Below are 25,130 nucleotides of genomic sequence, written 5' to 3' on the forward strand. Positions count from 1 at the left end.
AGTCAACACCCACTCCTAAAATTTTAAAGCTACTGCCTAAAATAATACTTTCACAGGGAGACCAGTGCTGTTAACACCTTTATGTAAAAGATACCTGCCCTGCATCAGCTCACCCCTCTATGCAGGTTGAAAGGAATCTTGCACACCTGAACATTCTGCAGTAAAGATCAAGCAAGATGCTTTCATTTGTAACTGAAGCCTGATTTAAAATAGCATGGCACAAATTGTACCTTCAGCTAGAGTTGTAATGCATGGATATAGCTTTGTTTGAAAGACGTAATTTCGCCTCAACAAAATGGGGGTGGGGGCGGAGTGTGGCGGCAGGAGGCAGGAGACAGACTCATGCAGAACATATATAACTCAAGGTGAACTTTACCTGGTACACACTTCCTAGTAGAAGAAAGTGAAATATGAGCAAGCTCACAGGTAAGTTGGGAAAGATCCATAACAAAGGATAACCTGGTTGTGGGGCTCAGGTTTTCCTGTTACAATCTACGTATGACTTGAGGAGTGTGACCACACTTGAGAATTACACTCCTTATTTTTCTGCACTAAGCAGAAGGAAAGAAAACATAGGGAAAGAAAACCTTTACCATACCTTAGATTTAATACAAATGACTTAAAACTTCACTCTCTAGATAGAAATAGATCATTTCTAAGAGGCTTCCTGAAACTGAACTTTTCAAACAGTTGGAGAGAGAAATCCTACTGAGAGCCAATTTCCTTTGGCTTAATAAATACAAGTTTGTAGTTTTGGAACACAAGATTTAGGATTTTTCCACAGTCTCTAACTGCCATAACGCAGATTATATTTTTGCGGTTTTGCTTTTCATGACACTCAGCACAGAAACACCGTTTTTCCAGTAAAGTCCTGAACATTGAATACTCAGTCAGAGGCACAAACATTGAAAGAACCCTGAGGAGTGACTCCTTACCTAATTTTGACTTGAAGAGAAGGTATGTAGGCTCAGTTCAGCCTGTTTAACACTTCTGTGTCAAGCAAAAGGTTAACAAATATTCTCATACTTAAAAAAAAGTTCAACAAATGGGGTCATAAAACCCAGATACAATAAAACCAACAGCTTTGCTTGTGCTTTTTTTTTTTTTTTTTTTTTTTTTTTTTTTTTGGGGGGGGGGGGGCGGGGGGTGGACTGGAGAAGTATGCAGCAACATTTAGAAAAAAACCCAAAACATTTATTTCTCTTGTACCAGTACAATAGACTGAACTGACTCAATGTAAACATACAAAGAACATAAATGGCAAGTACAGCTCCCTACTGATCTAGGATATTAGCATACCCTCCACTCAATGAAATTCATTTCAGCAATTAGGCCAGGGGATTTATTCTGAACTCCCAAATAACGAAATCTAATAAGATGAAACACACTTGATGTCACAACAGTTGCACTTATTTGCACAAATGACACTCCATGTCCTTTACTGACTTTGTAAATGCGAAAACTGCTTACCTGAAATTACAAACTACTCACTAGGATATCTAAATTAAAAGGATGTCAGTATCACATGATATTGAATATTATATATCCAAAGAGAATACAAAAAAACCCTCATCATCATACAAGCAAGATACTGTTACTGAGTAACATCTGTGCACTGCCAGAAATTTGACTGCTTCCAAACGCTTATGGTAATGGAAGTGAATAGTAAGGGTGACTGCAAACCATATGATGCATTCATATTAAACTACCCCATTATAATACTTATGGCCACATTGTCTAGTGAGTCCCATATACCACAGACATGCAGCCAGCAGCAGCTGCCACACCATATCCCACAGTGTTTGATATCAAATGATGTGCTACTGCCATCAGAGCAGCAGACACTGTGAATATGCAGTGTGGATTGAAACAGCAAGTCACATGCTTCTGGTGTGACTCCTCACACGCCAGGCTAAGCAAAACCAATTTATAATTCATGACTTCCCTAAAGTCTAAGGGATCCAGGATTCACCTCCAACAAAAATCATTGCAGTTTGGCTTAAGGGCACACAAACTTTTGCAAACACAAAAATTAGAGGGATAATTTAAAGCATAAAAGATCAAAGGGATAAGAGGCAAAAAATGAAAAACATTAAATAAGATAATCTCTAACTCCCAATTACAAAAGTGCAGTAATGATAAAAGAGTCTTTTCAAAGATATTTTCCTTCAATATTCTGGCTAACAGTTTCCTTAACACGACTTTAAATCAGGACATGAATATGCTGCTTGCAACCTTTGTAATGACCTAGTGGCTGCTGTACTTGGTCTGTTCCAGAGGTACTCCAAGATAATTTTTTACACAACCACAACTTCCTCAGGGAAAGAATCTATCAGTTGTTAGACAGTAAAAAACAATTTACTGCCTTCTTCATCCTCCTCTTCACAGGACATCACCATTAGATGCTAATTCAGGTAAACTTTTTCTGTATGGCCCTGAGGGGCAATGAAATCAAGCCAGCCACGAATCCCAGTAATTCGTAGAGCATAAACAGGCTTCAGTCTTGAGAAGTTTGCCTGGTTTTGAGATGCCGGACTGGAAGTTTGCACTGCCTTATTCTGCCCCCACCATTCACCCCCTCTTCTCCCCTAAACTGAGAAAACGTAACCTGTGCTTTATGCTTGCTGCTCCAAGTGCTTTACGCCACATTGGCTTTGCCATTTGAAACATGAAACTGTGTTAGGGCATTGGTTCTGCGGTGTCTCTGAAAGGATAAAACTGTCTGCTGAATCAAAATGTATTTTTCTATATGAATAATAGCAGAATTTACAGACATCACCACATCTCCTCTCTTTTCTATTTATGGCAGTGACCACAAAGACAATATCTGCTTTGCATAATCAAACTCTTTATGCTTGACTGGCCCCATTGTAAGAAAAAAAGGGATCTGGGCTTGTGAAGATAGTGATTTGTTAAGTAACTTGCTTAGCTGTGGTTCGTTTTAAGACATATTAAGGCATCTAGAAAGGGTTGCTTTTTCAGAATACAGCTCATTTCCACAGTGCATTCCTAAAGCATGGTTTCATTTGGGATTTTACCCCAGGAGTGAGTTAAGCCAAGAGATCTAGTGAAGGCAGCCCAAAGATACGCATTTATTAAGTAGCAAAAATTGCAGTGGAGGGGAAAAAACATGTATCTTTATATAGACAAGAAAACCTATTGCTCAGGAAACAAGTTTATGAAGATAAAGGTAACTATTATGATAATCGAGGGAGAAAAGCTTAATAAACCTAACTGGCAAACAGAACAAACACACTGGTCATCTTCTTACACAAGTTCAGTAGGAAAAATGTTTCTAAGCTTTATAAATGACTGAAGTAGACCAGGAATGGGATGATATTCTAAAAACTGGGCTGCCTATTGTTTCTGTTGCAAATCATATGTATTAACCCAAGAAGCAACAGAGAGCAATGCAAGTGTCACTCTGACTTTTGTATTTGCAAAGATGATTTTACATATGAAACATTGGCATTTGAAAGCCATAAGCACCATAAATTTAAGAGCTTGGACAATTTGCAGGGCTGGTTTAATCCACTGGGAAAGAAATGGCAAGCCTTGCTCTTCCTCTTTTAGCAAGACCACAAGCAAGACAGAATGAAAAAAGCCAGGTGGATGACTGAGAGGAAGGAAAGGTAGTAATGTACTCTTTGTATCAGAGACACACATCCCTATCCTAAAACATGAAAACCTGATAGACATTTTAACATCAAACTGAAGTCTCCTGAGTCACTCCTGTCCCACTTCTTGCAGATACTACATCCCACAAGCCATTTAATAAGATTCTGTAAACTTGTGTTAAAATAGTGAGCTCTGCCACATGTGTTTATCTACTTGTCAAGTTACAACATCTAAATTCCATAACTCCTGCCATGATTATTTATTTGCTCTGTGCAATCTTGGGAATGAGAGATGTTAATTGTAGTGAATGAGGAGAGAAACGCAGCTATTTTAAAAGCTACTTTCCAGAGGCTGAGCTGTGCCACTGAAAATTGCTTGGTGATAAAAGAACTGGATAAGTATGTATACAAACGCATTATCATCATTCCAGCATATATAGAAACACCATCTTCTGAAGCAAGAATGTCTTTTAACTATCAAACCTTAAACTCACCCAAACAAATAGACCCCCTCCTCAAGTAACCTACAGTAATGTCAAAAATTAAAAGAAGAAAATTAGAAGCTTATAGCTACGTTTTAGAATTTTCAACCTTTAACCTTTTCAACCAACACCATCTTCTAGTACAGGAATATTAAGGAAGAACATCTGTTTTGCAAACATAAGCTGAGTTTTTCTAAACATGAACTTGCTATAAACAACATGCCCCAAAGTACACTTAGAATAACACACATAAACACATTGTGTTTGTACTTTTATATAACTCCATAGAGTTCTAAAAAGGAGAAAATACATCACCTACTGTAAAGTGATCAACCACCTTCCGTCTATCTGACTGTTTTTCTATTATGAAAACTCCACTCCGTTTTATAAAGAGGTATAACATCTCTGGAGTTTGTAGCATGAGTACTAGGTTTGTAAACAGGAGGCAGGGCATAGCAGTGGGAAACAAGGGCCAGGGACTAAACCTGTGATAGATCTGTTCCTGTATGAGAAACTTTCCTTCTCCACCCTATATTTTGGTCAGTATAAGTACTTTAGTTTACTGCCAGATCCCTGCACATACTGGGAGTACTTCTTTCCAGACTTGTGTTGCAATATAGTTCTGCAAACATGAAGCATGCATAAAAACAGACAAATGAAAAGCAGGGTCCTTAAAACTCTAAAAATAATATAAACCAGTGACTACAAATACCACCATCTAGGTTTCTTTTTGTTTCTAAGCATAAAAAGAAACTTCTGGTTTCTGAGCATATAGAGAATCCTCAGGGTTTTTTTCTACACAATGCATTTATATCAAAATATATTCATGTAACACCAGAAACCTGATGTACTTTTACAATCACGTTCTAGCATTCAAAACCACCTACATTCAGCAACAATGGTGAGAACTGGAAACTTGCAAACACCTTCACACTTGAAAGTTTTGATTAAAAACACTGTCCTTCCTGAAGGCACAGAAGGTTCAACTGATTCAATTAGAACATATTTTATTCAAGGGGAAAAAAAAAGGTAAAGAATAAGCCTTATTTTTCTCATTTTTAATAGAGCAAATAAAGAAGAGAGGTTCAGAGGACCAGATCTACTAGTGCTGCAGCTCTGATCTGAGTAGCTCAGCATTTTAACTGTACAATATAACCCCTGCATAACAAATCATTTGGCATAAATTTGTTAAATTTCCTTAAACAATTCTATGAACACATGTAAACTTTTATAACTAATAAAACAAAGCACAAAATAATTCCATAATTCCATCTTAATTTCCATTCAAATTCTAATAAAAGAGCAATTAAAAAAGACTTCCGCCAACAGTAAACAGCAGGAAGGTAAAGCATATATAAAGGCAAAATTGCTTAGAAAGACAAAAACTGAAGTAGTGCAGTCTCCTAGGCAGCAAAAAAATTCTGTTTGGTTTAAATGCAACAATCAACTGAAAATTTATGTACCGGAAGGTTCTAAAAAGAATAAGAACCTAAAATTACTGCAGAGAAGAAAAAAAAAAAAAAAAGCAAGCTACAGTTAAAGAAAAAGGCCAAATACATTATTAAAAATCAAATTCCACATTACTTCTGTAAAACATGACTAGACCTGATGATTTCAACCAGTCCTCCTTTAACAGCTTAATATATAAGACCGCTTTTAAAGGACAATTAGTAGAGAATCAAGCACTCAAAGGTTAATAAAAACTTCTGTACACAAGGAAAGACAAACATGTGAGTGCTCTAACATAATATTTAGACTTTAAGTCCCACAAGCAAGACAATGCCAGCCTGCAGATGGAACGCAAGATCTTGAAAGTACTGATGCATACAACAGAGATTTGTCATGCTCCTGAACTGTATGAAGACAGCTTTTTCTTCAAAGAACAGCACTAGCCCTATGCTTTCCCTCAATTGAAAATCCCAGCTCATAAAACCAGAGTATTTCCAACCGCATAGATTACATATTTCAGCCCATGGATAGACACATAACGTTTAGTAGCACCTTCATTGTAAGCTTACTATGAAGATAATCTTAAAAACTAAAATGAACGCCTTAATTTAGACTAATAAAAGCAGCCAGGCACAGTAATGAGTAGATTTCTAATGGTACTGAGTACTCAAAAGAAGAGATTAAAATAAAAGAAGCTGGTCTGGTCTGCACAGGTCAGGCAACGGTATATTGATATTAATTTGCTATAGAACCCTCTTGCCATGAAAGCCATCCACATGGACAATGACTGAAGAGTTAACGAGCATCTACCACGCTGCTTTGTTCAGTGACTCTTTTTAATTCATCACCCACTTAGTCTGGCAGCTGTAGGTCAAGGCTAGCTTGGCTGTGAAGAAGCCAGGGAGCTCTGTAGCGTTAGCGGCTGCTGTGGGTGCCGGCAGATGTCACTGGCGCTCAGAGGCTGCGGTGCGGCAGCGGGACGGGGAGCGCCCGCTGCCTTCCTCCGCCGGGCAGGGGCTTCCCCTGACCCCCCCGCTCGCCTTGCCACTGGCTTCACACACAGTAACGACAGCGTAGTGTAAGTGACAACTGTAGGATGCCCTGCCTCTATCGCCCAAAGATATTTGGTCTGAGTATAATTGATGGTCAGTGCTTACACAAGAAGCATTGCCAAATTTCAGTAATTATTAGAGAACTAGCTAGACATGGAAAATAAAAGTTTCTATGCATTTAAACAGTGCTCTGACATTACAATAATTAGGTTAGTGATTCACAGCAATTTAGTCTCTTCAAAGTTTCTCATAATGGCAGCAGAAGTGAATTTCTTTTTTTTTTTTTAATTTAAATGAAATAAAATACTGGCATTTAAATGTGCTTTCAGCTATCAGAGTTGCTGCTGGATGCTATCCATTTTTTTTATTTAAAGAGTGACAAATGTTATAAAGCCACGTGCTTTATACTGTGCAGGAGTGAACTTTTACTTTAATCAACAAAACAATAGTATGTTGAAGAATTTATTTAATACTGTGCTTATTTTGAGAGTATAATGCATAAAAATACAATCAGGCAATATTAATTATTTCCTTGAAACTTTAAGAAGAAAAAAGCACTGTATCAACTGTTTCTGATGATTTTGGCAAGCCAAAAGTGGTTTAAGGTTTGCTTTTTCCTTTCATATGTGGGTGTATATTGCTGAACATCTTGTAAAATCAGCTGCTAACCACGAACACAATGTACTAGTACCCACAAACAATGTTAAAAGCCATGTAAGAAAGTGCATTTAGATGCTCACTGGACAAACTACATCATCTTGTCATTTTTTGCTATGATGACTTCAGAAAGCTCCCAACTTGGACTGTGAAGATAACACAAACTGAGAGGTACTTACCTTTAAGTTTCAGTGAAGTCACTGGCCAGGTAAACCGTTTAGCAGACATCTAGATGCTGCTCTTTTCAGCACTGAGCTGTATGTGAGACAGACAGAAGGCTGCCAGACTTTGCGCTGCTGGTGAATGTTTCCACCAAAACTGAAGCCATTTTTGTTAGAATTCTACATAAACCCCCAACCACTATTAAAAGGTTGTGATTGTTCACACTTCATACAGATTTTCAGAATATTCATTTAGATTTGATATGGCCTGGCCATTGTTTCCCTATGCACAAAGATGGCACTAACTCCACAAATGTGCTCATCCCAAGGTTCTTGATGCTAAACCACTGCACCCTGGCAAACAGGCTGGTGTAACAGAGGAAACCAAGCAGTAAGTGCTTCTGGTGGAGCTTGGGGCTGCAATGCAGTAACTGCTTCCAGACACAGAGCAGAGTACACACCAACATGCATTTTAGAGCAAATCTACCAGGTCATGTAGTAAATCTAGCTGTGCAGAAGTAACAATGGAGTCAGCTTCCGCTTTATGCAGACATTAGTCAGCACCAAGTCGTTGCGCTGCCATTCTCCATTCCAACAACGAAAGACCCACCAGAATCTGCTGTTTGTATCCCTTTCTCTTTGCTCCTCTGTGGGAACCATCCCCTGTTGGGGCCCCCACCTCCTTCATTCTGTGCAAAACAGCTCCTCTTTGAGCAAAGTGCTGACTGACACTCGTTTAACCTGTCTTTAAGTCAATGAGCAAGCAGAAACCCATTTGTCAGAATAAGTGAACTAAAATAGACTCAAAAAAAGTTGTGATGTGTGCCAGAAATGATGCAAGGGAGAGGAAGCATGTGGCAGGAGGAAGGGATACACCTTGAGGCAGTGAAGCCTCACTGGCTAGGCGAGCACTCAACAAGGACTACTAGCTCTATTTAAAGTCCATTGAGGTTATGCATTAAACCACAAAGATTTAAATCTAGATGCCATGTATACAAGCAAGTGCTTTGAATCACATACTCATTTCAGAGCTAACATCACACACTTTTGGTTTGTTTTTGCACTCATTTATGATTGGCTTTAGGTTAGGCTGCAGACTTGCTTCTCACTTTACCCAGCGTTTCATTCCTTCTACTTAGAGTAACTCAAGGGCAAATTCTGATCTGTCCCGTCATCTTCACGGCAATAGCTATGCTTCATAGATAGGTATACACACAATCAATATGAAGATGTGCAGATCCTTACTGGAGCTTTCCTTCAGCTTTACAGGGCTTGAACTTTACAAACATTAATTGAACCAGAAAAATTATGTAAGCTTAATATAACTTGCTTCTTTACTGACTTTAACTTTGCAAAGTAATTTATGTCTGCTCCAAATGGGTTCAGAGTACTACCACATCCTCATGGGGTAACGATTTATGAAATGTTAGCACACAGGTGAATATGTGTAGTGCAAGAACTTGCAGATTCAAATCCTTTGTTTCCCTTTGTTGCTATTTAATTATGAGTGAAGTGGAGGCAAAGAGTTTAAATAAACCTAGTCAAGTTTACATTGCCAAAGAAACACTAGAGAATTCAAGAACTTAGTATAACTTCCCCTGTACTTGGGCTTTGTTGCTTTTTCTATTTGGGTATAGCCCAAATCTTGTAACTTCTCCCACGTTCATTTCACTCTACCCTTTATCAGATTATTTCCTATTTATTTTGCAATTATGCATTTTATTCCAGGAATTGTTTGCTCACTAGCACACTTCTGAAGCCAGGCTCAGAATAAAGGGCCTTACAGTCTTTCTTACTAAGCAATGTTTCCTTTCCTTGGTTTTCATTCTTGAATGGAAAACACAGTTTCGAACAGCATTCATTAAGAAATCAAGAAGCTAAACGGTCTAAAGACAACTTATAGCTTGTCTAGTTACTGTTGGTCTCCAAATTAATGAAACTGCTGCCTTATCCTGTTGAAATAATGGGACATGCACCACTGCTCTGCTCTGCTAATAAGCAGATTTTACAGTAATTTGTCTTATAACTAACCAGTAATGGATATCTCAAACTTTCAATAAGATTTTCATACATGTCAAAATAATCCATTCCATACATGTTAAAAAGAGAACAGTTTTAATAAATAATAATAAAAAACCAAACAAACAAACAAAATTGAACATGACAAACAACACTGGCAATATCATTACATGCTTTATTCCTGCAAGATAAAAGGTTTGCATGTTAGATGATCTGTCTTTAAAATATTATGGTGAAATATAAACCTAAATCATATTTTCTTATAAAGGAATAAATTAATTGTTACCATCAGTATAAAAATTTGTATCAATCAATCCAAATTCTCTATTCCATGGCATTATCTAGGATATAAAGCTGTTTTCATGTTAGCCTATGATTTTATATTCCAACAAATGCTATTTGGGAAATAAGATTGAAAGATGAAGCATGGAAGAAAATGACATTTTGTGTACCATCTAATTACCAATTATGTGCCAGTGGAACTAATCAAATTGTATAAATTTAGACTGCAGATTCATCAACCAGTTACCTTAGAGAACATGTTATGCCCCTCATCAGCAATTCAACCAACAGTCCAAGTATTAAACAACTTACAATGGATATTATAGGGATCTATTTTATTCAGGCAAACACATCCCCAAGCACAGTAATTAAAAGCTGCTGTGAGTTATAATATTGCTAAAATATCACTATTGATGTAAATGTATTTTAAAAGTCTCTAATATTAATTTAAGTTTGTTACTTAAGCTACAAGAGATGAGTAATTTATGATACCAAATTAAAGCAAATTGAAACCAATGTGCTATATTCTACAAAATCACAGTTTTCCTAACCTATGTTTATGACACAGTACAATAAAGTGATGAAATACAGATAGCAACTGGCTTCTAAAAAAGCTTTCATGCATTAATTTAGGTGCTTAATTTAGATTTAGAAGAAATTATTTGGAAATACAGTATGTTGACTCTTACCTGTGCGTCATTTTTCTTTACACATAAAACATCTTGATTAAAGGTAATTTTATTTTCATATCCCAAGAACTTTACTTGAATTAATGGCAGACATCAGTTTGAAAACACATCATCTGCTGGTGAATGACTTTCAGAATGTATCTCAAAAGAAGAAAAAGAGGAATATGTTTTCTTTCTATTCATCAAACTCCTCACAAAAATATACTCTAGTTAAAAGCACTACATGTTTACCCATGATAATACCATCTGAACTTTCCATCATTTTGCCTGACCATTCTTATGGAATCAATTTCTAAATATGGTTACAGCACTATCCCCAACTTTTCTGAGAATTACTATTTCCATTAATGAAAACATTAATAATCTCTAGATGCTCAAACAAACAATTGAAGATTTTGCAGAAAAAAGTTTTTAACTCATACAGCACTTCTTTCTTTGTGCAAGCCACTAACTGAATTACATGTGGATAATTCAAATATTTCTTATTTGATGGGATATCGAGTATTGTACTAAATATACATATATATTGGTTTATGTTCAATCTTTATTCGATTAATGTTTAAAAAAGCCAGCCACACACCTTTGCAGACTGCTGTGTGCACTGCATTAGGAAAGAAAGTCCCATTCAGCCAGGGTGCAGCTCACAGATTTCCCCAGCCAGGACTATCCTACCTTGCTCTTGAATCTCATCTATGGCCCCAGGACTATCAACAGAAATTAATGAAAATTACTCTGCCATAATTCGGACCTGTACTGTGGCTGCATACTGTAGGCCATCGGCACAGGCTTTGTGATTAGCTAACAATAGAGGCTGCAAGAATTGCCAGACTTGCTTTGCCTGGACTTGGCTTGCCAAGAGCTTTGGTTTAGCTTTAGCTGTAATGACAAGCTTCTAATGAGCAGGTTGCTATTGCCTAATTCATTTTAGTTTTACTTCGCTTCATGTGGTTGCCTATCATAATAGACACATTATTAATAATTCTGATACAGATAAGAATAATAAGGAATTATCCTCTGTACAATGAATTATCTCAGGCACTAAAATTATGCTGCTGCATTAAGAAGCGCAGCCTGTGGCGGAGGCAGGGGTCTTGGAGATGCAGCAGCCAAAGGACGAGACCTGCAGCTGTGAACAGCTCGGCAGTGGTAAGTTACTGGTCATGCATGCTTCAGAGCTGGACAAAACCAGTTTTAGGGGTAAGGGAAAGGACACAGAACAACAACTGAGCATACTCAAAAATACATATAGCAAAGTCAGGTAGAATGTGGAGCTGCAGGCCAATGAAAAGTGGGGTGTAGAGTTTTTCAAAAAACACAGAAATGACCAGACCTTTGGAGAGGAGAGTAAATGTTCACGTGATTCTCCCAGCAAAGAGGAGGAGGAAGAAACCTCCATCAGTAACATGATTCCCTGCAGGGCCCCCAAAGGCTGCTGACAAAGCAATGCGATCCTGAAATGGCCTCCAGACCGGGAACAGCAGCAGCAGGTTGAGCACAATACCAAAAAGCAGAAATGTTCAATAATTCATGAGGTTGTTTTTCTTCTAACTTTTAAACATAACTAAATTATCTATATTAACAATAACACTGTGCATAGTAGTGTCGTTCTAACTGAACTAGCAATCACTGTTTGTTGTATTTTGGTCACACTCTTAATCAAAATGAAAATAAATTCTTAGCTTCATATACCTGATGTGTTTCCCCTTGCTCAAAACAAGCCATTGAGCACAGGAATACATAGATGCAGAGAGGATATTTGTCCTGTCCTGTTTTAATCCACTAAATTTCAATATGTTGCATACAATTAAGTCCATATGTTCCCAGAATCCATTTGGAAATAGCTGCTTCCTCCGAGTGCTCATTATACCCAGACAAACTGTTTCCTACAAACATCCTAATCAGGCAGTGGTTATCCAGTTCCCTGACGCCTCTCGAAATATCACTCCTTTCTCCAGCAGACAAGCAAAACTATAGCAAAGCTAGGTCTAATTTCCCAAAGCTAGGAATACAACCAAGGAATTAGGTTTCTAAAGTCTCATTCTGTTTTTTTTATGGAAAAGCTCACTTTTTTAAATATAACTTTTGCTGTCTTCCTTTATGAAAAACGTGCATGTTTTGGGTAAGAAGCAGTTACCAGAAGCGGTGGTAGCTGTACCTGCCCGGCACACGGTATCAGCCCCCCATGGCCTCAGACTGAAGGCTGCAGACCACCGTGTTTTCCATAGAGCTGACAGAGAGAAGGTTTGGTGCGCCTATGAAATCAGACCAAATTAACTCGTACTGTCATTCTCTTTACCCAAAAGAAGAATTGAGCTATGGGCCCTGCAGTCTGAATGGGAATGGCATACACATTAAAAGTCAGCTTTGGGAATTCCTTTTCTATTATTACCCTGAACATAATATCTCCACATCTCTCTTCTGACAATATTGTCAGTAATAGTTTGTCTAGCTATAATTCCTCCTTTGGGAACCAAGTACACAAAGATGACAGCTTTACAATTTAATTAAAGGCAACAATGGAGAAAATATAATAATAAAGTGAGTTTAACATTTCATGAGAGTCAGATACAAAGGCAGAGATTGTCGAGTATCTCATCAAAAAAGCACTGAAACACTTTTTACAAATTACTCTAGAATAGCAGCCCTAGAGGTTCATGCTGATATGTTGAAGGTCCCAGCTTGTAGGGTGTCTTTACAGTTTTGTACTGTGTATATATACAGCTAGAAAGGAGATAATAAACATAATGCCTGTACATCTAAGAACAGCATAAGGTGCATCCTACTGGTAGATAAGCATTAGTGATATTGCAGAATCTAACTATATGAGAAATTTTTTGGTAACATCTATCTGCTGAGAATTTCTGACTTTTGGCTGCAATTCCAGCCAGAAGAGAGGATTTTTGGCAATGAGGAAAGGTGCTTGGTCTTTAGAGTATGTATTCTTTCTATTTAACTACAGCCGAAAGCCATGAGACTATGTATACTGTTCCCTAAAAAATTACTCAGGAAACCATTTCTCTGAGACAGGTCCAGTTTCCAAGTAGAAGGCTTGGCAATGATGCACAAAAGAGGGAAACAAGGACAACAGACAATTTAGGCTAGTGCATTTTACAGGGGAAAGCAGCTTAGTTCTGAGATGCAGTCATCAACTGTAAAGTGATTTTAGATAAAACAAATAAGCACAAGCTAGAGGAGGAGGCTGTACCATGGGCTTCCTCATAGGCAAGTAGGCAGTGCATCCACTTCCCGTTCAGTTACCTTTCCTAGCTCCTTCTCCATGCAGGTACAGAGCCTTCAGACAGCTTGTTTCAATGTCTTGAGAACTCTATCACAATAAGTTTATTTATCTTTACAGGGTTCACAGATTTTCAGTTATTCCTCTTCTGTCACCTGATCACTTCTTGCTACCTTTGGGCCATATCATCCTATCAGTCTGTGGGTCTTGGAAACAGAAACAAACAGCACAAAAAAACCTCCCCACTTTTTCCTTTCAGAAGGAAGATGTTTAGAGTCTCCTTCCACTCTGGATGATCACATGAAATAGAGTTTTTTCTAGCTCTTCCTTGTCAGGTGAGCAAGGACTCAGTGTGGGTGCACACCACCTCTTGTGACTAAGGACCAGTTCCCTGGGCTGCTGCAGGCTAGTCCCTGCCCTACACTGTTTACCAGATGCCTTTGTGAACAGCCCCTGGAATGTGCTAGCTGTCACTGCTGAAGTGCGTGGTGCCGCAGGGCAGGCAGCCAGCAGGACACAGGGCTGCACCGGGCTCTTTGCGTGGGGAACACAGAGATGTGCAGATGCAGGTGCATCACAAACCTGTACAGCATCACTAAACCTGACTGTGCGGACATGGAGACACACATGCATGGGACTTGCAAAACCAAGGTTTGGAGATAGGAGATCAGTTTCAAGCACTAGCATTTCTGCAAGAGCGACATTTTACACTGTAAATAGTAAGAAAATAAACAGAGCATCCATGTTTCCTTGCCTTTTATTTCACATTGAAGGCTGTTACACCTTCTGTGCCTAAGACATACTAATGTATCAAAAAGCTCATCAGACATTGCCTCCATCAATACCACTATGTCATCAATGATGGGAATAACATCACCAGACGAAAGCAGCTCCAGGATACAAATTGTACCTTAATTTATGTTTGTTTATTTTTTTAGAGCTGTGGAAAATGTTATCCTGAGATTCCATCAACTATGGTAACTAATTAAAAATTATACAAATATGTATGATTAAAGTGAATATTTTCCAACCAGTATTTTTCACACACCTGTTCTTTCCCAGCTATGAGATGCAGCAGCTGGCAGCAAAAGAAAGCAGAGAGAGGAAAAAAGTCCTCCTGTGTAACAGAAGGAATGTCCATTAGCTAAATGGAAAAAAACAAGATGACAAAGGGGAAATTACAGACTAGAAAGTTCAAGAATCCAAATTAGTGTTAACAGTTCAATTTATCTTGCATAATATTACAGTAATTGGATTTTGTCTATCATACTGCTGTTGTGACACACTTGGTTTGCTCTCTTTGTTCCTGACAGTTTCCCACAGAGACCACTGTGTGATGGAGATCCCTTTTTCAAACTCCAGCATCTCTGTTCTCCTTGCTGCCATAGCTGAAACGCATGTGGCAGGCTGCACTTACACCACCACTCAGAAGTCATGCATACCTGTGTGATCTGGATGGCTGCTCTTCACTACAGCAACATTATGTATACAAGATGAAAAAGTTCTTATATATTAATACTTTAAGACTTAAGGCAGCTGCTAAGAGTGTCAATGCATATTTCTTTTTTTGGTGGTTTAGTCATCAGCAGTGAAAGGTAAAGGAGTAATTTTCATCAGCCACAGAAGACTGAATATAGGTCACGGTGAGTTCAAAGACAAATAATTTAAGAATCAGAGCCTCAGTGGAATGCATCAGAGGTAGTGCCAAGTAAATCACTGTGTCAGTATGATTGATTAAATATTAGCAAAAAATGTGAATTGATCTTAAAAAAGAAAAAAATAAGCTTTTTTTTTATTATGCTATAAATATTTTTTCCTGCCATGCTACCATTACCTTTTCCATTTATTATATTGGCCTATTATAAAACTATAATGTTTGCTTCAATAAAGTTAAGCAAATTTTAATTTAAAATCTGTAAAGGTGAATCTCAAGTAGAAACAATGCGCAGCTAGCCAACATTGTATAATACTAATTTAAAACACTGTAGTCTTTTCACATAACTAACAGAATAAATTCTGCAACTCATCCTAAATCTCAAAAATAAGCACTTAATTTCATGTGATTAATGTTAAGCAAATTATACTGTTTCAAACGTAACAAGGAAATCTCCAATCTCATTGTCTCAATATCACAGATCAGTTTAAAAAATGAACAAAAGTGTGCTAAAAATAGCAGGTAAGAAATGTTGATATAGAAAAAGAAAAATACATCCCTTACCACATAATGCATAAAAATACAGTTGATATTTCTCTGGTTTTGCAAATTTTTCAAAATTCTAAGACATCCCTTCTAAACATTAAATCTCAGTAAGCAACATCTTTTAAAGTTACCGATTTAAATTGTAAACATACTGGGATTTAGTAGAAATGTCGTCTTGTGACATCAGGGAATAAAAGAAAACTGTCCAGTCTGTAACTAAAATAACAGCACTAGAGTCACTGCAGAAACTGGTTAAAGGGAAAAATACCATGACAAATATTAAGAAATTCTTTCAAGATATACTCTATTATTCTAAAGACTGCATGTACATATAAGAGAATGTAGTGAACTACCACATTTTCAGAGTTTTAAAAGTGCTGTAGAGGGCTAGTGTTGAAAACCCTGACTTGCAGTTAGTTCGGGGCCCAAATGAGGCCAAAGATGTTCCCCTCTGAGCAATACTTAGTCTTGGGAAGAGCAGGGATGTCTTGCCTAAAACTCAGTCTGGGCTTTGAGATAGGACAGTGAGCAAAGGAGCAGTGGTCCAACACCAGAGCTGTCTGAGGAACGTTGCAGCTCTTGTGGGGCAGAAAACACAGCAATGTTGCGGCAGAGGAGGCCACATTATAGAGCAGGGTCTGGGAAGACCATGAAGGGAGATTTGGGCAATATGGGGAATTGAGAAAGAAAGTGCCTGTGTACTTCTCCACTCCTCCCTTCTAACTGATGAGAGCAGAAGAAGAGAAGGAAAAAGAGGAGAGGAGGAAAGTGAGAGAGCAGTGGACAATCTTTTTTACCTAGAAATACCAAACATTTCAGAATCTCCTGGAGGAGGACTGCTTCTTACCCACCTAGTATCAACTTGTTCCGACCAATGACTCCATGCTAGGATACAACAAATCTTATTTCAAAAGCAGCAGCAGAAAAAGAAAGGCAATACAGGCATCCAATACATGAAGAATATTCCAGGAATGAAGTCAACACATCAGATATATTAGGAAGGTCAATGCTGAGACACAATGCAGAAGAGAGGGCAAGAATAAGAACAAGAATGGTGGAGCTCAGGAAAAAAAAAAAAAAAAAAAAGCAAAGCAAAAAAAAAAAAGCAAAAGAAGAATGGGATGAGTGGGTATCTCAGTATAAATGAGAGGTTCTGTCTGCACCACTAGGGAGCAGAGCATACTGCACTGCTATATGTGAGTTGAAGGAAGGGTGAGAGAAAAAAGAGAGAGAATGGTAGACAAAGGTAGGACTGATATCACAAAGGTAAAGAGCAAGAACAATTCCAGAGGAGATGAATGGGAAATGTTCAGACAATTATTACATTGATTTAGAGTAGAATGCTTTTCCTCATCTTGCACAATTGATCATAGTAAAAATTCCTGGTTTTTTTCTTGAAAGAAGAGACAGGTTGGCCATTTATAAGTGATGATCTGTCCACTGTAAACAAATTGCTTTTTCTTATACTAGCATCTTCATTACTTAGCTAAGCAAGTAAGTCAAAGGGAATATTACCAGAAAACATCCTTCTGTGAATTTCTATAGCTTAGGAAACAAGATATTTAGGCAGACCTCTCCTACAATAGAGATATTTAGAGATCTAGAAATAGCAAGCTTACCGGCTACACAAAGGACCACTTTAATGTCCAAGTAAATGTAGACTCCTTTTGTTCAGCAGCATTTAGGCTGGAAAAAGCATCAAAATTCCTCTCACTCTTTGGACATCTCATGAGGTTTCTCCTGCCTCAGGGCTGCAGGAGCTAACTCTTTGCTTGAAGGTGGAGGTGCACATTAAAAATATGAACTGAACAATGAGAGAACTGGAAAGCTTATCTAAACTGCTCTTAAAATTATCCTGTAACTCCTGCATCTGTATTGCTTTTATATTTTTATATTAATATATATTAAACATATCCATACATATTTAATATATGTATTAAACTTATATTAATTTATATAAATTTATTTATATAGGCTGACCTGTTTGGTTACTTCAAGTCAAATGCCCTCTGGACATTTGTCGATATACCCAAGCTGAACTATTAACCTCAGCTATTTGGGCAATATCTTGACAAACCAAACCTCTAAAGTCTAATTCAATATACAATGCTATAGTAATAATAGATGAATTAATTTCACTAAAATTTCACTCATTATCAACCTACATCCACAGCCTGAACACTCATGAAAAGGCAAGGTTACTACAGTACTACCTTTTATATCTTCCCTGATTGTTAGCATGTCAACATCTGTGAGAGAGATCTTTGCCATATTTGAAATCAAATACGAAATCAAATTTGATTTTCATGCAAATTGTTTATCTCATCATGTGATACTTCAGGGAATGATTCTAATTTGAACTGAGGTACTTTTAAGAAGCATTTTTAACGTCTAGCTAACTTAGGTCACATACGAAGACTATGTAGTCGTTGAAATGTTTATACTTTATGTAAATAAATCGTGCAAATGTACCTTGCAATGATTTAACATTCTGGTATAATCATTCAAATAAAAGATACATTCAGTTATAACGTTTGCATAGCAATTATTTCACCTTGGATAACTACAAATTCTGCATTCTTCATTTAATTGTATGTTAGTCCTCTAGATCTCATAAATGGTATGCAGATATCCTTTTTACTATCTAATATTTATTTTTCCCTGTGCTGTGTTTAATCTCTGCTTCATGTTTTTCTTCTAGATTTCCTTTAACACAGCAGCACATGATAGCTTTGTATCCCAGCAGAAAAAATAAAAAAAGTATACAAAGGAATATTTTTGTCCAACCATAAAACGATGCCAGAAACCCAACAGGGGCCAAACACCATGTTGGAACAAAAATAGTCCAGAGATACATTTTCAAAGTTGAGCACCTGCTGTAAAATAACCATCTGTGTTTAACTGTAATTTAATTATAGGTTCATTCCTTTTGTGTACACTGGAAGGGTCTCATAGGTCTTCCCCAGTTGGTCTGAAATCAACTTCTGGCATTTTGCAAAAGCAACAGACATGTTCTCTTAATAACACCTGCTAAATTTTTTCATTCCCGTTTCAGTAAAAGTCATCTGGGATTTTACAATGGTGTTCAGAAACAAAATAAAAATTATTAAATCTGAAACAAAACCCAGCATTAATTAATCGCCTGACCTAAAAAGCCATAATTATTGGCTATCAGATATACCACTTCCCTTTCCACCAAAGCAACCCAAGTATCACAGAACTAAAAGATTATTTATTAGTATTTTTGAGGAGAAAATAAAATCAGTATTCTCCAAAGTTCCCCAAGGTACCATGGCAATCTATATTAATTGAAAACGGCAGCGTTCTGCACAATACCTCAAAGCAAAATAAAGTGCATAGGCATTAATACCCGCTGAAGCTAAGCCTGTCTACAAGAGCTTTGTTGCAACTAGAACAAAAAAGCAGCACAGCACCTTCTCATGGGTAAAGGATCCAGTCAGAGACCCCAAATTTAATCTTAGCATGGACACTTTATAACTGTGATCACCTCATTAGGACAAATTCTTCAAATTAACTACCTAATACAAGCTTGATTGCAGATTTTTTTTAAAAAAAAGCTATTGAATTGATTATTTCAAATAATTAATTACAAGATAAGGGATTAAAATGTCTTACATTTTCAGTGTATTTTTATATATTACTTAAAATGCAAATAAATTGTTACCTGGTGACTTAAGTCCTATAGATGAACCTTAGCAGCAAGCAGCACTGAAGCCCTTTAGGAGTATTTTAATACAGAGTCTAATAATAAATTGAACATTCAGCCACTAGCAGGCCCATTACTGAGCTTTTACATAGATAAGAATAATGGCAAAGATACATCTTCTGTTAACAGTGGCTGACAGAAATATCAGCATTAGCATGGTACAGAAAGTTTCATAAAACATTAACTATTAAAAACTATTTAAAAAACGTAAACTATTAAAAACTATTTTAAAAACAATATTTTTTCCCCACTCTGCCAAAGTGAGAGAGGTATTCTATAAACTCAGGGATGATGCACAAGAAAAAGACAACAGTGAACCTGGAGCTGGGAATACCACTTTTGTGATTTTTGTGTTTATGTGTTGCATGATGTCTCCTGGTGCAAAGCGGTGATTGCCTTTGCATCACTTGTTTTTTTATGTGGGTTTTTTTCTTCTCTTATTAACATGTCTTTATCTTGACCCACAATTATTTTTTTTTTTTTTTTTAACTTTTCTGATTGCCTACCCTATCTTTTGGGGGGCAGGCAGGCAGGGGGCCATGGGGCAGTAGGTGAGCAACTGGGAGGAGTCTTTGCTGCTGGTGAGGGTCAACTCACCACAGAGCTCCTGTTGTTATACCTAGCAGTTTTCCCAGTGACTGCCATCTCAGTGCAACAAAGTATTTTTCTATGCACCTTCTGGAATATGAGTATTTTGAAAAGTAACCTACACTCTGCACCTTAGTAAAGCCTCTGACACCGTCTCCCACAGCATTCTCCTGGAGAAACGGGCTGCTCATGGCTTGGATGGGTGTACTCCATGCTGGGTTAAAAGCTGGCTGGACGGCCAAGCCCAAAGCATGGTAGTCAATGGAGTCCCATTCAGCTCACGAGTGATGTTCCCCAGAGCTCGGTACTGGGGCCAGCTCTATCTAATATCTTTATCAACAACCTGGATGAGGGGATAGAGTGCACCCTCAGTAAGTCTGCAGACCACACCAGGCTGAGTGGGAATGTTGATCTGCTTGAGGGTGGGAAGGCTCTGCAGAGGGATCTGGACAGTCTGGACTGATGGGCCAGGGCCAACTACAGGGCCACTTCTACAAGAAGTGTCAGGTCCTGCACTTGGGTCACAACAGCCCCACACAACATTACAGGCTTGGGGAAAAGTGGCTGGGAAGCTGGAAAAGGGCCTGGGGGTGTTTTTTGATGACCAACTGAATAGGAGTCAGCAATGTGCCCAGGTGGCCAATGCAGCATACTGCATCCTGGCTTGTATCAGAAACGGTGTGGCCAGCAGGACAAGGGCAGTGACTGTCCCCCTGTGCTCGGCATTGGTGAGGCTGCATCTGGAATACCGTGTTCAGTTGTGGGTCCCTCACTGCAGGAGGGACACAGAGGGGCTGGAGCGCGTCCAGAGAAAGACAACGAGGCTGGTGAAGGGACTGGAGCACAAGTCTGATGAGGAGCGGCTGAGGGAGATGGGGCTGTTTAGCCTGGAGAAAAGGAAGCTCAGGGGGGATCTTATTGCTCTCTACAGCTACCTGAAGGGAGATTGTAGGCAGGTAGGGGTAGGTCTCTTCTCCCAGATAACAAGTGACAAGACAAAAGTTACCCCAAGGGAGATTTAGATTGGATATTAGGAAAAAAAAAAAAATCATTGAAAGGGTGGTCAAGTATTGGAGGTGGTGGAATCACCATCCCTGGAGCTGTTTAGTTCTAAATGCATAGATGCGGCGCTTAGGGCCATGGTTTAGTGGTGGACTTGGTAGTTCTGGGTTAATGGTTGGACTTGATGGTGTCAGAGGTATTTTCCAATCTAGATGATTCTATGATTCTATGTTTCTATGATTCTAAGAGGAGACAATGCTGTCTTGGCAAAATACGTTAAGAACAGGTTAGCCATATGGAGCAGCATCTAAGATGAGCCTACAGGCAAGTGCAGGAGGACACGGCCCTAAGACAAAAGGAACAAGAGTACAATTTACCAAAGCTAAAAAAAAAAAAAAAAGTTACAGAAAGATAAAAACAGTGGCTCTCAAGCAGAGGAAAAGCAGTTAGAGGGCAAGCAGGACTCTCATCTCTTTTGTGAGTGTTTTTTATGCATCTCTGTCTAAAGAGACCAAAGGAAACTGAGTAACATGATTGATTGACTGATTAACATGTGGCTGGGCACATGACTTCCAGAGTTTTCTCAGGATAAGGAGGCTCACTTGCAACTGCATTGCAGTAGCAACACTTCCATCCTGTTTTGTGAATCCCAACACATCTCTAACACAGATTAGGGCAAATTCTTACATTCAGGGCATAGAGTTTCAAAGAAGGGTAAAAAAAGAAAAAAAAAAGTAGATAATTTCAAATGTGCAAGATGAGACCCCACCCATAAAGACCATGAATTTGGTCCCTGCTGTGGAGAACCAGAAATTTTATTGCATTTGAGACATTCACACTCTGCAAATACTGAGAGAGGGACTCATTAGCTAGGTGGTGAATGTCACTCAGTTCAAGGGCTCCCCTGCCCCTAGCCAGTTCAGCTAGTAGTTTGTAGGACTGCAAAAAACAGAGAGATGAAGTTCTAGAAACAGGTGCTGTTTGCATGGTCAAGGTCAAGGAATAAGCAATCTTAGAGAGTGGAAGGAGAACGAAAACCCTGAGGAGAGGTAGATATGGGTGCAGGGTCTGTGACTGGGCTCACACAGGGGGGAGAATTGTAACGGAAAGGAAGGATTTGGCTCTTGGCCACCTGAAATGGCTAATTCTTGCACAGGATCTAATTTAACAGGTCGGTTGGAGCCACTCTGTACTTTTTCTAAGTTGTTAGACCACTATTCAGAATATACTAAGCTGAACCCAGAATCCCATCTACTAAGAGGAAACTGCAGGAGATGAAAAGGACCTCCTGGACCACCAAGTCTATTCCCATGTTATCACAGGCAGCTGTTTTCATCGCTCCAGTAAAAAGCCATGCAGTTTTTGCTGCATGTGTTAATACCATGTATAGCAAGCCTAGCAAGCAGAATTACAGGGTGGGAAAGGCCGGACAACCAGAACTGCCAAGGGATGTGTCAGATCAGACATTTTACAGGTCGGGACATGAGTAAAGTCTATCTGACAGACTTGCTGGCTGCTGCTGCTGACACCTCTGGCATTTACTACTTTCTGCGTGGCTATAAGCTATCAGGGGACCATTAGAATAAATAAATCTTACTCTGAAAGAGCGTTGAAGACACAGAGAGGGAGTCTGAAGTATTTTTTACATTTAATGCACACACACACACACACCCTATTGTCTGACACCATAATTGAGGGGGAGTTACTTGTTTTCTTCTCATTGTCCTCCTAATATGTATGGGCTAAACTTGGGCCATACCACAGAATACAAATATAACTTAATTTTCCAGCAATTATAGAATGTTAAACTTCACAGTTCCATGTTTCATTTATTTCTTCTGCTATTTAGTTAATCCTGCTCCTTGCGTGAATGATATCTGTGCTAAGGTCTGCCTTTCACATTTGCATATTTGAAAAATACAGTTCTATCAAAAAATATTTTTTAAAGAAGTCTTGTCTCTTTTTCTGGTAACAGAAACTTTACTATTAATTAAAAGCAAGGAACTGGGAAGATATAAATAAATTATGCCATTACTCAAAGAAGTAGTAAGCACATCACCACAAGTCTGCTAAAGAATCTGAGCTCATGAAAGATATGTTGGTACAATACAGATAATCAATCTTAGGGAGGCATCCACCAAAGACGTAGTTGTAGACAAGATGAAGAAAGTAATGAGACCCATCCTTCTTCAATCAAGTGAGCATGGTTCTAACATGGCACACTTAAATATTACTAAAAAAATCTCACTTTGGCCAGTTCTTTCTCCATAAACATATATACACACAAATATAACCAATTACAGAAAGTAAGTTAACACTACTTGCATTTGTAAGAGGGTAACATTAACAAAAAAAAAGAGTGAAATGAAAATTCAGTGGTGGTCCAAATAAAAACCAGAGAAAACCAACAAAAATGAGAACCAGGACAACTTCTGTAACAAATGTCCTGCTGTATCAGCTGAAGTGTTTTTCCATGGTTTAGGAAAAGTAAGGGTATTACTATCAATACATTTCCTCTATTTTAGAACATTGTTCTCCATTCAGAAGAAAGAAAATCATTTAATGCTTGGTAAAAAAAAGTAGTGGGTAGTAAGACACCACACACCCTAGTTCATGATTTCTAAGTGGAAACATGCACAAAACTATTATCAGTAAAAAGTCATACTGAAATTTTGGGTTACAATAAAATTCTGCTGTATGACATTGTACAAACCCTTCCTCAAAAAGTGAAACCAGTATGCCACTTTTTTTTTTTTTTTTGCATACAACAAAGTCAGCAAAATCTAATATTCACACTGAAGACTTCTGTAAGTCTGTGGGGGCAAGTACGTTATGTCATATACTGTTCAAAAGTTAATACCACTCAGAAAAATCTATAATTTTTTGATAACATTGATACTTATGAAAACCTCAGGGAATTCATTGATTGCCCCAGAAACACTGCTAGGAAACTTGTTACACTCTTTTCTGAAAGATGTACAGAGTTGTGAAATAAGAATGAATGTTTTAAGGAATGGATTTTTCAGATATATGTGATTAATCGTGCTATAGAAAGCAGTACTTTGTCAGGAAAAAAAAAAAATAATGTAATGAGCTTGCATGAATGTTAAGCTTACCAGGCAATACAGGTTTCACAGTGTTAAGGACACAATTTATGTGATAAAACTGTGAAGTTGCAGAATACATGGTTAAAAGTGCACAAGTTTCTTGAGTACTTAGGAACAGTCTCAAAATTGCATATGGATTTGGGATAATTGTGAGGTATGCATGAAAGAGTAAAGATTTACTGCTGCTTTGGAAGATATTAAAAATCCCTCAGATAAAGATTTGCATTACTTGGCTGTAGGTTACATATATTTATTTTAAATTAAAGAAAAAAGTACAACCATCGGACCTTTGACTTCTGATTGGTTTCAAGTTTGACTGGCATGTTTATAAGGGACTTTAATGAAGTTATATACTTCAAATGTGGTAAAAAAAAAATCTTCAGAATGAAAAATGATAAAAAATGCACTGTTTTCTGACAAAATTAATTCCTTCTTCTCCAAACTTCCATCCATTTAAAATTATTTATAACCATAGCTATTAAGCTTTAATTTAATTAAAAACTCAATCCATGCAAATTGACTTTGCCCCTTGTACTGACCACCATTCCAGCTATAATTGGGATGCAGCAGAGGAGCCACAGAGAAGAAAAAGTCAAAACATATCTTAAAGAGTTAAATACAACAGCATGTAGCTGTAGCTGATTGGCACTGAAGGGGATATGAACACACAACAATTTGCAGTATACATCTGTGCAGAGAACTGAGGAAGATATCAATTACTTGTACTTTTTTTTTTTTTTTAACTTGTTGATAGACAATAGCTGCCACAACCGTGCCATGGCACCTTCTCACTCCCAGGTAAGCACACACAGAGGGAACAGGTTGGCAGCAAAACCAGCTGAAGTCATGGTTATATCCTCCCA

The sequence above is a fragment of the Falco rusticolus genome, chromosome 11 (genome assembly GCF_015220075.1).
Source record: "Falco rusticolus isolate bFalRus1 chromosome 11, bFalRus1.pri, whole genome shotgun sequence".
Taxonomy (NCBI): domain Eukaryota; kingdom Metazoa; phylum Chordata; class Aves; order Falconiformes; family Falconidae; genus Falco; species Falco rusticolus.